General features: G+C 45.1%; 1 pseudogene; it reads left to right on the top strand.

Moving 5' to 3' along the window:
* The first annotated feature begins 10398 nt into the window (after positions 1 to 10398).
* LOC138812498 (ankyrin repeat domain-containing protein 49-like) lies at positions 10399 to 12802 on the top strand (annotated as a pseudogene).
* Positions 12803 to 13252: the final 450 nt, after the last annotated feature.

Raw genomic sequence — 13252 nt, 5'->3', positions numbered from 1 at the left:
AAGCATCAACCAAAGTCTGTATTTGTACAGTAAATAATCTACAGATACAATCTAGTTCAACAGATACATCTATTCAACATCAAACGACTATATGTTAAAGGACTTCGAACCGCAGAAAAGAATTTGGAAAACCAGAAATTATTAGGATTAGGGAGAGATGTGGGTAAAAAATAGGAATAGATTGGTGTGGGGAGGCACAGGGAGAGTTAACTATGTCCTAATCACAGTGCAGGAAATGGGTTGGGTAGGATGCAAGTAGAGAGAGAGAGAAAAAGAAGAAAGGGAAAGGGGAATGAAAAGAGACCAGGAAAAAAATAGAAATGTAAAAATTAATGTTATTATGGAGATTAAAAGACCATCTATTTAGAGAGGAATGTGAATATGTTGAGAGAAAGGGAGGGACATAGAGGAGATGTGAAAAACTTTAAAAAAATGCTTAAAATATTATATAGGTATAAAGAGGTAGTACTGCTATTAATGAATTTAAGTCTCAGAGGTTTTGAATTGATTAATAAATTTGTGGATTAAGTGTGTACACAATGGGGTATAGGGTCTACTAGTTAACTACGGGTTTATCTGAGGATGTGCAGGACAAGAGTTAAGTCACATAAAGAAGAACAAAAGAGAGGAAAAGGTGGAAGGGATGGGAAAGGGAGAAGAAAAGATCAGAAGTTCAGTAGAGCTAGACAAAAAACAAAAAGATAATTAAGAAAGAAAGAAAAAGAGAACGAAGACAAGAACAGAAAGGAAAACGCTCATTCACGTATTCCTAAAATAAAAATTAGAAGAGGAGAGAAAAAAAAAGTTACTGGAAAACAATTATTTTTTCAGAAGAGGCAAAAATTAAAGATTAATAAAAGTTTTAGAAGAGAAAAAATTATATATCTATATATATATATAAGGTAACAAAAAACAAAAAACAAACAAAAAAAGAAAAGAAGAAGAAGAAGAAGAAGAAGAAGAAGAAGAAGAAGAAAAAAGTCCTTTGATTTTTTTTGGGGGGGTAGGGGTTGGAAGAATCCTGTATCTCCCTTTTGTCTGTAACCAGCCTCTTGTTGGAGTCTCTGGTCAGCTTGAGGTCCTGTGGCTTGATTGGTTTCTTAAGTCGGTTGGTTGGAAGAGGCAGAAAAATGCTCTGCTTTACCCAAGATTTTGAGATTCTCCTCCCAGGTTAGTTTTCTGGGAGGGTGATCTGTTTTGAGAATCACAAAAGAGGGGGATGCAATGATGAGGCTAGGTTCTGGGTAGAGTTGAGGCCTTTCAACAAACAGTAGCTTTTCCCTGGGTCTATTTGTGATAAAACTCACAGAGCCCAGCCTGGAGCCATTCTCAGGGTTTCTGTTTTTCAATTGATTGTGGTGGCTGCTAGAGGGAGGGGCAGCCTCTGGCTCTGGTTACCCAGTGAGGAAAGCCACTCCAATGGCTGGCGCCTGAGCTGGGTGACTTTTCCCTGGATGGAGCTGAGTCTGGCAGGTCACTTCGCCGTTAAGTTCTTGTGACCTGCTAAATGACTCGTTTTATTCCAAGGCCTGAGCTGGTGCTAGCAGCTCCTCCGAGCTTTGTCGGTATCCAAGATGGAGATCACCGGTGCTGGGGGAGGAGGGGTCGCCTTCCCTCCTCTGCTCCCTGAGAATGAGTGAGGACGTCGGGCTTGTACTCACACCGAGTCTTGGATCCTGGGTCGTCTCTGGTCTGCAAACTGCAGGATGAAGATATCCGTTCCTTGTCGGTTCTTGTTGGTGTTGAGTAGAATCCGCTCGTCCGCTGCATCTGGCTCCTTCGTCCCAGACTCTCTGTGTCTCAGGTATGACCCCGTGGTGGTGGTCTCCGCCGCGACCCTGCCGCCGCTGCAACCAGCTGCTGGCAGGCGCTCAGATGTGTCTCCTTGGCTTCCCCTCTCTTGACTAACTCTCTGTCCTGTGATGGCACACTTGGTGTGATTCTCTGGCTTAGGACTGTTCACTGGAACTCTAAAACTGCTTTCTATGCGAGAGCTTGTTCAGATTCCAGCTTCTTCTCCGCCATCTTGCCGGAGCTCCTTGTTTTTTTTTTTTTTTTTTATCCTTGATTAAGAGTGAGGTTTATTTATTTTATTTTATTTTTTTGTGAACATACTGTACAGAGGGGTTACAATTACATGGGCAAGATAATGAGTACATTTCTTATCAAGCACTGCAGCCTCCTCCTTTGTTTACCCTTCACATCCCTTCCTGGTCTTTGTTTAAAGAAGCAAACCTTCCTGTCTTAGGTTGGGTGGATCGCCTTGTTTGCCTTACCCATCATCGGGAACTTCTTCAGAGCGGAGATGAAGGCCCTGTCTTAGGTTGGTCAGACTGACACCCCCTTTTACCCATCTCTGGCTGCGATTCCTCTCAGAGGAAATTCACTCACTTGGAGCTTCTAAGCTCATAAGAGTTTAAGGCAAGGAAGGCATAGAAAAACCATCAGCAAATGCATTACCAGGCCAAGCAATGTCATTAGCAGTCCTTTAACATTGGTCAAGGATGGGATAGCAGTCTTTGCCACTTCAGAGTCCAGAGGTGGAGCTTGTTCTAATCTGGCTATTTGCCTGTGGGGTTGAAAAAGATCTAAAGACAAGTTATTTGATGATTTCTGCATTGCCAGCACTGATCACTGCCCAGGTCACCCCTTGAGGTTGATGCAGATTCTGTAAGGGCCATTGCTGGGACTGGGAGGGTCAGGACAGTCAATAGCTGGAGTATCACTATCTGCAATTGTTAGAGAACACAAGAGCTTCTCAAGGGCTGGTTTCCCTTGGGGATGGTTAATAATTATCTTTTTTATCTTTCCCTCTTTTAAACACAAGCCTTGGCCACCATAGATGTTTTTCTTTCCTTGTTGGTTAGTTTATCCTTGGGAATCCTCCTGTATAGAGGAAATGGGTAAAAACTTAAGGTTCCTGGCAGGGATCCAAATGGGGGCTGTCTCCCTATGGGAAAAATGCATCCAAATCCCCTGCCCATGGTAACTAGGGGGTCAGGTCCTCCCCATTGTTGTGTTGAGGGATTCTTCCACCTGACTTTCACTTGGGGCTTAGGGTTTAGTTGTCCCCAGTGCTTCTGAAATCTGGATTCAGTTGCCCCTTTTGAAAAATTTAAAATATGAATGGTAAACAAAGCTATCTGTAACTGTACATGGGGGCTAACTCCCCTTTTTTGGTTTTAATAATTGCTCCTTAAGATATTGGTGATTCCTTTCTATAATTGCTTGGCCTTGGGGATTATAGGGAATTCCTGTAGTATGATTAATATGCCATTTGTCAAAAAAACTCTGACATTGCTTTACTAACAAAATAGGTTCCATTATTGGTTTTAACTTGTGCTGGAGACCCAAGGTGGCAAAGCATTGAAGAAAATGTGCTTGCGAATGTTTAGTTCTTTCTCCAGTATGTGCTGTGGCCCAGCATGCTCCTGAGTAGATATCTATAAAGACAAAGATATATTTAAACTTACCAAAGGCTAGGAAATGATTAGCATCCATTTGCCAGAAGATGTTAGGTTTAAGGCCTCTGGGATTTACCCCTGGTGGTTGTAATGGGGGTACTTTTAAGAAGGGCTGGCATGTTTTACAGGTATGTACTATCCTTTTGAGGTCCTTTACAGGAATCTGAGGAAATCTATGCTGAATACCTCTCCACTTGTGTAGGTTAAATCATGCAATCAGGTAGCCTCTTGTAACTTTAATGCTTGTGGGCCAGTAGCTAACTGGTCAGTCCAATTATTGCCTAGGGATAAAAACCCAGGAAATTTTGAATGCCCTCTCAAATGTTGGATGTGAATAGGGGCTCCCTACCCTTCTAATAGGCCCTTAAGGGAAACCATAAGAGGGGAAATAGGGTTTTCATCCAGCTTAATATGTGCCTGGGGAATATGAGAGAGCAAGTTAATCATATATAGGCTATCAGAATACAAGTTAAAGGTTTTTTTTTTTTTTTGGGTTCGGTTGTGGGGCCTGAACTCTGGGCCTGGGTACTGTCCCTCAGCTCTTCAGCTCAAGGCTAGCGCTCTATCACTTGAGCCACAGCGCCACTTCTGGCTTTTTTCTTTTTTCTTATGTGGTGCTGAGGAATTGAACCCAGGGCCTCATGCATGCAAGGCAAGAGCTCTACCACTGAGCCACCTTCCCAGCCCATTAAAGGGTTTTTGAATGTCCTGAAGGGCCATAATTACAGTGAGCATTTCTTTATATTGTGCTGACCCTTGACAAGGTTGAAATCTTTGTTGGCTCAGGGTCTTTTGTTGCTCCTCAAAGGCTGAATATGTAGAGCCTGCTTTACCTCCATCAGTAAAAACATGGAGGGTGCCAGGAATAGGCATTAGGAGAAAATAGAGAAGGCATTTTGAGGGGAAGTCACCATAACATAACAGTCCATTTGGATGACCTGTAATGGCAGTCAATTTGGCCTAGAAACCCCCCAAGGAGAAAGCAATATGAGCATTGGCTCGAGTGAGCCACTCAACGCCTGCCATCCAAAAAGGAAAAACAATGGAGTGAGGATCGAGGCCATAATGCCTTTGGGCTTGAGTCCTTCCCTTGATGATAGCATCTGCAAGTTGGTCTGCCTCAGAGTACACCTGAGGTGTGCCCCCCAGGGGTATGTGAACCCACTCTAATGGCTTCGCACTTTGAGTTAAAACTGCAGAAATTATTGTGACACTCACAAACAACCAAAGGGAAATGGGCTCAAAAATAGAATACCTCCTCAGGGAAACTTCATCCAGCGATTTTTGGAACTGCAAAAATATTGCCCAATGGCTGTCTGTAATTGTAATAACTTCTTGGGGTGTCCTGTCTTTTAGTAGGGCAAATAAGGGCACAAGAAAATCTTTAGGGATGAGAACCCATGGCAACAGCCAATTGGTTTCCCCTAAAAGACTCTGAAGTTGGGTTAAGGTTAGAGAGGCTGGAATATGCAGTAAAGGCTTAAGGGGGCTGGCCTGAGTCAAGGTAAGGTGGGTTCTGACCACCTTAAAAGGAGGTACCTTTTGAATTTTATTGAGGGCTATGGTAAAACCTCCCTTTTTTACTATGGCAAGAACCTGATGCCCTCCAGGCATCCTGGGTCTTGGTGCCCCAGAATTATATCATCCATGTAGGCATAGGCAAGGGAGGTATCTGAACCCAGCACAGGCCCTAAAAGTGTGGCCAAGTATTTTTGGCAAAAGGCCGGGCTATTGGCCATTCCCTGTGGCAGAACCGTCCATTCAAAACTCTGATCAGGCTGGTGAAATTTAAGAGAAGGGATGGAGAAAGCAAACTTCTTGCAGTCATCTGGATGCAGGGGGATAGAAAAAAAAACCAATCTTTAATATCAATCACAACCAAGGTATATTCTGAAGGTATAGCAGGGGTCCAGGGCATGCCTCTTAGGGGTGTTCCTACTAGCTCTATCCTTTCATTTACCTTAGGTAGATCTTGGAGCACATGCTAAGCCCTGGAGGCTTTTTGAATAACAGATACAGGTGTGTTCCAAGGACTCATAGTAGGAGGTCTGTTTCCAAGGTTTATCTGTTCCTCCACCAAAAGGTGGAGGGCTACAAGTTTAGGTTTGGTCAGTGGCCAGTGTTCCACCCAGATAGGGCTTCCCAGTTTCCTCCTAATGGGAGGTACTTGGGGGGCAGTGGCCTTTAGGATTGGGGGTGCACCCGAGCAGGTCCCCTATGTTCTTCTCTATAATTATGAAAGTTAAAAAAATCCTTTTCTTTAACTCCCTCTAGATCCTGTTTAAGCCTTTGTGCTTCTTCCCCATCCAGGATATCATCATAGGATGCTCGATGGTCTATAGTGACCACGGCATACATTTGTCTTAGCATGTTTTGCCCTAGTAAATCGGCAGTGAGTTTTTTTTTTGCCACTAAAGGGTGTATCTTTCCCTGCTCTCCATCTAGCCTAGTCTATTTCATAAGGGCAACTGTCTCTTTGGACTGGGAGTTGTCTTCTACCCCCAATATCGGGAGGCCTGAGTGCAAGCTTCCAGTCCAAGGGCACTTCCTCCTCCCTGAGTATGGTTTGATCTGCCCCTGTGTCAATTAAGCAGTGGAACCACTTCCCACCTATGAAAATACTCATTTTAGGGCAGAGTCCTTCTACCAGGGGGATGGTCCAATGGGCCTGGGTCATCCTGCCACAAGGCTGCCTGGGCCTCGCAGCAGAGGGGGTTCCTCCTTGAGTTACTGGGGCTGGAGGATGCCCCTCCCCTAGTTTAAAGGCTTCCCATCTAAATCAAACTTGAATCAACAATCCTTTTTCCAATGGTATCCCTTCCTGCACCTGGGGCAGGGTGTAGGGGGCAGTTTGGCCCCCCGTGCCAGTTGGTGGGGGATTGTTGTAAACAGTCCCTCTTAAAGTGCCCCTCCTGTCCGCATTTAAAACAAGCCTCTCTCCCCAGTGGTCTTGGGGTTCCTTGGCCCTGGGCTGCCAGTGCCTGGGTAATAGCCTCAGTCATTGCAGATGTCTGAGCCTGTAAAGCTAAAGCTAGTGATTGGGACTGGTGCTGTTGCATTCCCACATCCTGTGAGGCCACCACGCATCTGCTCAGGGAACTCTCTCTCAATCCCTCACAGGCCATGAAGTGGTCTGCATTCATCCCTTCTCAGACCAGTAGTTTTAGAAGCTGATCTCGGAGCTGGTAGCTTGTAGTTAATACTCTGTTGGACTCGGTCTACAAACTCAGCTAGAGGCTCACCAGTTTTTTGCCTCACTCCTGCTATGGGGGACTCAGTAGGCCCATCATCCAGTTTGTATCACGCAGTAAGTCCTGCCTGCCTTACCTGGTCATGGTAAGGGCCAGGTTGTGCGGCCTGTTGGACACCAGTGGAGTATCCTTCCCTGGTCCCTGTTAACATGGCATAAGTAATAGGTATTGTGGGTTGACCCTGCCAGTTATTCTCCGCCTGCACTCTGCATTCCTCCTTAAAGAAAGCACACCATTTAATAAACTGAGAACTGGTGAGGATGGCTTTGGCCACATCCAGCCAGCTCTTAGGGACACATGGGTGATAAGCAATATCCTGTAATAGGGTCTGGGCCCAAGGAGAGTTCAGGCCATCCTCCACCACTGCCTTGCGGAGCTTTTTAAGATCCTTAGCTTCCCATGGATACCATTCCAAGGGCCTGTTAGCTCCTGGTGCCAGATAGACCGGATACGCTTGGAGAAGCGAATCCTGTGGCCCAGGGTCCAGGCTCCTGGGTAGCACTTCCCTTAAAGGGTAGGCCTCTGAGTAGGTTACTTCCCTAGCCCTCGGCCCCTCCCTGGAAGGTTGGTAGGGGTCTGGGTCTTGCAGGTCTCTCTCGCAGGTTGCATAGGGTGCTGTACCTCCCCTCCCCAATCAGGGGAATAGGGTGGGGGCCTAGGACCATCAGGGGCACCCTAGTCAGAGGGCGTAACCTTCACCCTTGTTTTGACTTCCACTGTGCATGTTTCAATGTGTTCTCGGTCGAATTTGACCCATTCCTTTTCCTTCTCACTTCCCAAGTCCTCCTTTACTCTCTCTAGGCCTAATGTTGCCTCCTCCTCCTTATTCTGTGAAATAGCATTACCCATACTAAGGCTTTCACTTACCCTGAGAGACTGCTTAGCCTTGGATGGTATATTTTTGTTTCCAACCTCATGTTGGGCACCAGATGTCAGGTCTTCCTCTGTCCCGGAAAGACGGACGGGTCTGTGGAAAGGTAAGTGCAGCTGTTCGTGCATTCCCCAGTCTCCCTTAGAGCCCAGGAGACAATCAGACACAGCGGTGAGTCGAGTCAAGCAGGAACTCATTTTATTAACACATAGCAAGCACTTTTTAAAGCAAAAAAGCCTGGGTGGCATGTGTGGGGAGGAAAAGGAACTAATCATTGTCAAGGTCACACCCTATCATGCACCTAAGCTTCCATGGGCTGGTTGCGCACTAAACGTAAAGCAAATCGGGCTCTGCCCAATCAACTCCCTCTCATCATCATCTTTGCTGCCCAGGTGCCCTACAACACCACCCTGCCCACAGGGTGGAGAGGTGGGGTGTGGCAGTGACGTCAGCCCAGTGGGCCCTGTGGTTCTCACGGTCTGTGACCCACCTTGGACATGGCTCAGTGTAAGGATGCCTGCCCAGCTTGAGGTAGGCCCAGGGATGCACCACCCCTTCACATCCTCACTCCAGACAGAATTCCTTCTGGATAAGACCTAGAGGCTGGACAGTGAATTTCCCACTGTTCCCCCCAGGCCTCCCTGAGGACATGGCAGAGCACTGAACACTGAACAGACTGTGAGCAGATGCAGATCCCGAGCCAGCTGGGACTGGGAACCCAAGACCTGGCCCTAGACTCGATTCTGAGTCTGCCTGGACTGGGAACCAGCCCAGACATGAAGCAGGCCTAGACAGTGAGCACAGTCCCACTGGAAGCAGAACGCCAGCAGACCCAGAGAAGGCATGGGCCTCAAAGGGGACTCAGACTCACAGGGGGCCCAGGAACAGGTCTGGATCTGGAGCTAGTGCAGACTAGGAGCAGGCCCAACTCGAAGCAGGCCCAAACCAGTCCATGGATGCCAGTCCATGGAGGCCAGTCCCAGGAAAGGCCATCAGGGAAGGCCGGTCCTGGGAGGCCGGTCCCAGGGAAGGCTAGTTGGGAGAGGCCAGTCCCAGGGAAGCTGGCCCGGGGAGGCCGGTCAAGGAGACCAAGCAGGGACTGGAACTGGAGTCCAGCTGAGATGCAGGGCCATCACTGACAGAGACTCATCACAGAATGGAGGTAAGGCAGTTGGGGCAGTTGGCCTTGCCAGGCTCTGCTCTGGGAGGGAGGTGGGAGATGGGCCAGAAGTGGCCTGGGAGGAGCAGGAGCTGGGCCAGAAGTAGCCAGGGAAGTGTGCCTGGGGCTGAGGCTCTTTAAGGGGGCCAGGTCGGTGGTGGTGCAGACCTTGGGGGTTATGGGGCTCTGCAGGACTCAGGACCATCCCAGATTGTACCCATCACCAGCCGCACTGAAGCAGCCCAGACCCCAGGACCATGGACTGCTGGTGCCCTGCCCCCACCCTCCTCCCGCCCCCATAGCCACCCCTCCCTTCTCCTACCCCTCCCAAACCCTCCCCTGCTCCTGCCCCCACCCTTTTCTGCAAGCTCCTCTCCTCCTTCTAGCCAGTAGCTGCAACTACTTCCTTCTGCCCAGGACACAGGAAAAATTGAAGCCCTGAGGAAGTGTCTCAATGCCTCAGCGCCCTGAGACAGACTGGCCTCTGTGTGATCCTGCTCCAAATTTCAGTGCCCTGAATCCCAGAGCAGTTTCATCAGAGCTCTCACTGAATTCTCACAGTGTCAGCTCAAGCCAGTAGTCAGGGCCAGCAGTGATCTGCTGGGTGCCAGGAAGGAGATGAGGCCTCAGAGGAGCCATGAGGTCAACAGGGAGGTAGAGGCTGCTTCCAGAGGCAGGAGCATTATAATGGTTGTGTTCCCAAAGTTCATATATGGATGCTCTCATCACCTGGTACCTATGAATGTGGAAATGAGCCTTGGCAGGAGATCAACTCCAGTTCCTGTTGTTACTGTGTCCATAAAAGGGGGGAATTGGGTCCCAGAAATGCACCCAGGGATGATCCTCTGTAGAGACTCAACTATGCTCTCACAGGTTCAGAAGCTGAGAGAAGACCTAGAACACACCGTGCCTTGTACCTCCTGAGGGAATGTGGCCCAGCAACACTGATTCCATACCGCTGGACTGCACAGCTGTGAACACAGATCTCTAAACCATAAACTCTGCAGTGGTGTATCAGAGCCACACTAGGAAAATAACACACAAATGTTCTGCTCTTTCCAATATATATATAGATATATATCTATATATATCTATATATATTTATATATATCTAAATATAATTTTTATTTTTTTGTCATTCATGGGGCCTGAACTCTGGGCCTGGGCACTGTGCCTCAGCTCTGCATCTCAAAGCTAGCACTCTACCATGTGAGCCACAGCATCACTTCCAGCTTTTTCTACTTATGTGGTACTGAGAAATCGAACCAAGGGCCTCATGCATGCAAGGCAAGCACTCTACCACTAAGCCACCTTCCCAGCCCTCAAACATCATTCTTAACATAAAACCATCATATCTAAACCATTAATCGTGTAGAAAATAAACATAAAAAGAGCTGGATCACAAGAATCATACATACTTTCCTCTATCAGTTCCAGTATTTAATATTTAATGAGTATCATGACAAAACCACCAGAATTTAGATACTCTGTAAGTGCAAGATTGTTGTATATTCTGAAGATCAGGCCTTTATTATCATTTTGCTGAAAAAGAAATTTGTGTTTTCAGATCTTGATGAAAAAAATAAAGCAGATGTAATTCATCTCTAGAAGTCTACCTTAGCATATAAAAGGTTTTTATTTAGAATAGTAAAAATGGAAAAAGAGAAAATAAATCATTATGAAAATAGATGCAGAAAATTCACCGGACTTCTCTGACCACTTTAACCAACTTGAATTGTTGAAAACACATGGACATCTCATTCCCACTGGTACTCAAAGTCTCTGGTTAGGCAATTCTGATGAAGATGAGGAAGAAGATGAAAAAAGCAAAGAGTGGTATCAATTGCAAAAAAAAAATGGAGAAGGATCCAAGCAACTTGCTTCTTTGGGCTGCTGAAAATACTCAGGTATATTTTTTTATTTTAAGAAGGTAAGGACCATTACATAGTAGGAGAGCCATCAGTTTTATAGCTAGAAGATCTTTTCCCAACCCATCCCCAACCCCCATTTGAACCATGTCTTTAGGTTTACACAATTTTTGAACCTCTCATTTCTTGTCCTTGAAGTTGCCATCACAATATTAGCCTGTTTATTCAGGTTAATGAGAATCAAATGAAGCAAAGTACAAAAATAGGGCATATTGGGTTGGGAAGGTGGCTAAGTGGTAGAGTGTTTGCCTTGCAAGCATGAGGCCCTGGGTTTGATTCCTCAGCACCACATAAGCAGAAAAAAAAAGCGGGAAGTGGTGCTATGGTTCAAGTGGTAGCGCGCTAGCCTTGAGCTGAAAAGCTGAGGAACAGCACCCAGGCCCAGAGTTCAGGCCCCACGACTGGACCCCCCCCCCCGCCAAAAAAAGCACATATTAAGGTATCTTAATATTATTTAAGGTTAATTACAAACCTCACATGCATTTGTCTTATGTATTTTTAAATCCTTTATATTTCAAATCAGTTATAGCTAATTATTACCTTCTAGTTAACTATCATTTAAGATAGGGAGGATGTTAACGCTAAATACCAGTCCTCACATATCCCTACAAGGAAAATATAAGCATTTTACATTTTGTAGTCCTTTTATATGTGCACTGCAATGTACTACAGGTTCATAGATCAAACTGAAAACCGCTTCCTAAAAATATGTTTATAAAGTTGTATTTGAAAGGAATTGAGCCCTTTTATCCCTGAATTTTCTCGTTCTTATTTTATTCTTCTGTTAAGAGGAGTTTCTTTCTTTCTTTCTTTCTTTCTTTTTTTTTTTTTTTGGTCTGGTCATGAGGCCTGAACTCTGGGCCTGGGCGCTATCCCTCAGCTTGTCAGCTCAAGGCTAGCACTCTACCACCTGAGCCACAGCACCACTTCCGGCCTTTTTTCTTTTTGCTTATGTGGTGCTGAGGAATTGAACCCAGGGCCTCATGCATGCAAGGCAAGCACTCTACCACTTAGCCACCTTCCCAGCCCAGGAGTTTCATTTTTTGTAACTTTTATATGCCATGTATATTGGTATAGTAATCCTTTCATAAAACATGAATCACTTTTTTTGCAGATGAAAATTATTAAATACAGTTATTGTTTCTCTCTGGACAAAATTTTGAGAAATAGGCTCTAATTGAACCTTAAATAAATATATGGTTTGATATTAGATAATCACACTCAAAAATAACCAACACATGTTCATTACAAAGTTACTTGTCCTCTTTTCCAAATACAGAAATCATAAATTGTTTTTATTTTGAAGTCATCTGATAATCAATTTAGGGGGTTTGGTTTGTTTATTTTTACTTGAGTCTAAAGCCACAAGTCAGGCTAGGAAAGTGGCTCAGTGGTAGAGTGCTTGCCTTGCATGCATGAGGCCCTGGGTTCAATTTCTCAGCACCACAGAAGCAGAAAATGCTGGAAGTGGCACTGTGACTCAAGTGGTAGAAAGCTAGCCTTGAGCTAAAGAGCTGAGGGATATCACCTAGGCCCAGAGTTCAGGCCCCACGACCAGAAAAAAAAAACAACCATAGGTCAGTTTAATTTTCTTTTTTGCTTCGAGCTGAATTATATATGTGAATATATATTTGTGTGTATATAGGTATATATGTATCTTTCTTTCTCAGCTTACTATAGTGCGGAGACTACTTTCTGAAAAGGCCTTTCATGTTAATACTAGGGATGATGATGATTATACCCCTCCTCATCAGGAAGCCTACAGTAGACACTTAGACATTATTGGTGAGTTGGTGGCTCTAGCGGCAGATATTCATACAATAACTGTGGATGGCTGGACGGCCCTGCACAGTGCTTGTAAGTGGAATAACACCAGAGTGGCTTCTTTCTTACTTCATGATGCAGATACCAATGCCCAAACAAAAGGCCTCTTGACCCCCTTGCATCTTGCTGCTGGGAATAAAGATAGCAGAGATACTCTGGATCTCCTTCTGATGAGCCATTATATCAAACCAGATCTGAAGAACAACTTTGAAGAAACTGCATTTAATATTGCCAGAAGGACAAACATGTATCACTACCTCTTTGAAGTTGTGGAAAGCTGTACAAATTCTTCTCTGAAGTCTTAATTGTTCGGTTTTCTTAAATTTCAAAAATGCTACTCCTTCCGTTGTGTCAGATACAAAATATTTTAACAATACAAAACAGACATTAGTGTCTTACTGTAAAAATCCATGGGTTCTCATGGTATTCTTCCAAGTGAATTGCTCGACTTTGATGTCAAAATGTATTCAAGAGTTGTTTGGAAACATCTTCAATGATTTCTGTAGAATTTGTGATTTTTTAAAAATTAGAAATGATTTTAACTTGTCTGTTGAAATGAGTATTACAGAAACTAAAGATATTTCTGGTGCTGGTCTGAAAAAAAGTGTAATTTAAAATAATATTCTATCATGTCGAAAACGAACTTTACAACTTTGGTGGGGGGGGTGGGAGGAGGCTTGGAAGGGATGGGAAGGGGAAACAAAGGAGGAGGCTACAATGCTTGATAAGAAATGTACTCATGGAAGTGGCGCTGT

Source organism: Dipodomys merriami, unplaced genomic scaffold, assembly GCF_024711535.1.
Source record: "Dipodomys merriami isolate MVZ:Mamm:240054 unplaced genomic scaffold, mDipMer1.0.p SCAF_57, whole genome shotgun sequence".
NCBI classification, from domain to species: Eukaryota; Metazoa; Chordata; class Mammalia; order Rodentia; family Heteromyidae; genus Dipodomys; species Dipodomys merriami.
Note: the sequence above shows the minus strand (reverse complement) of the source record. Positions and strands in the feature narration are given on the sequence as shown.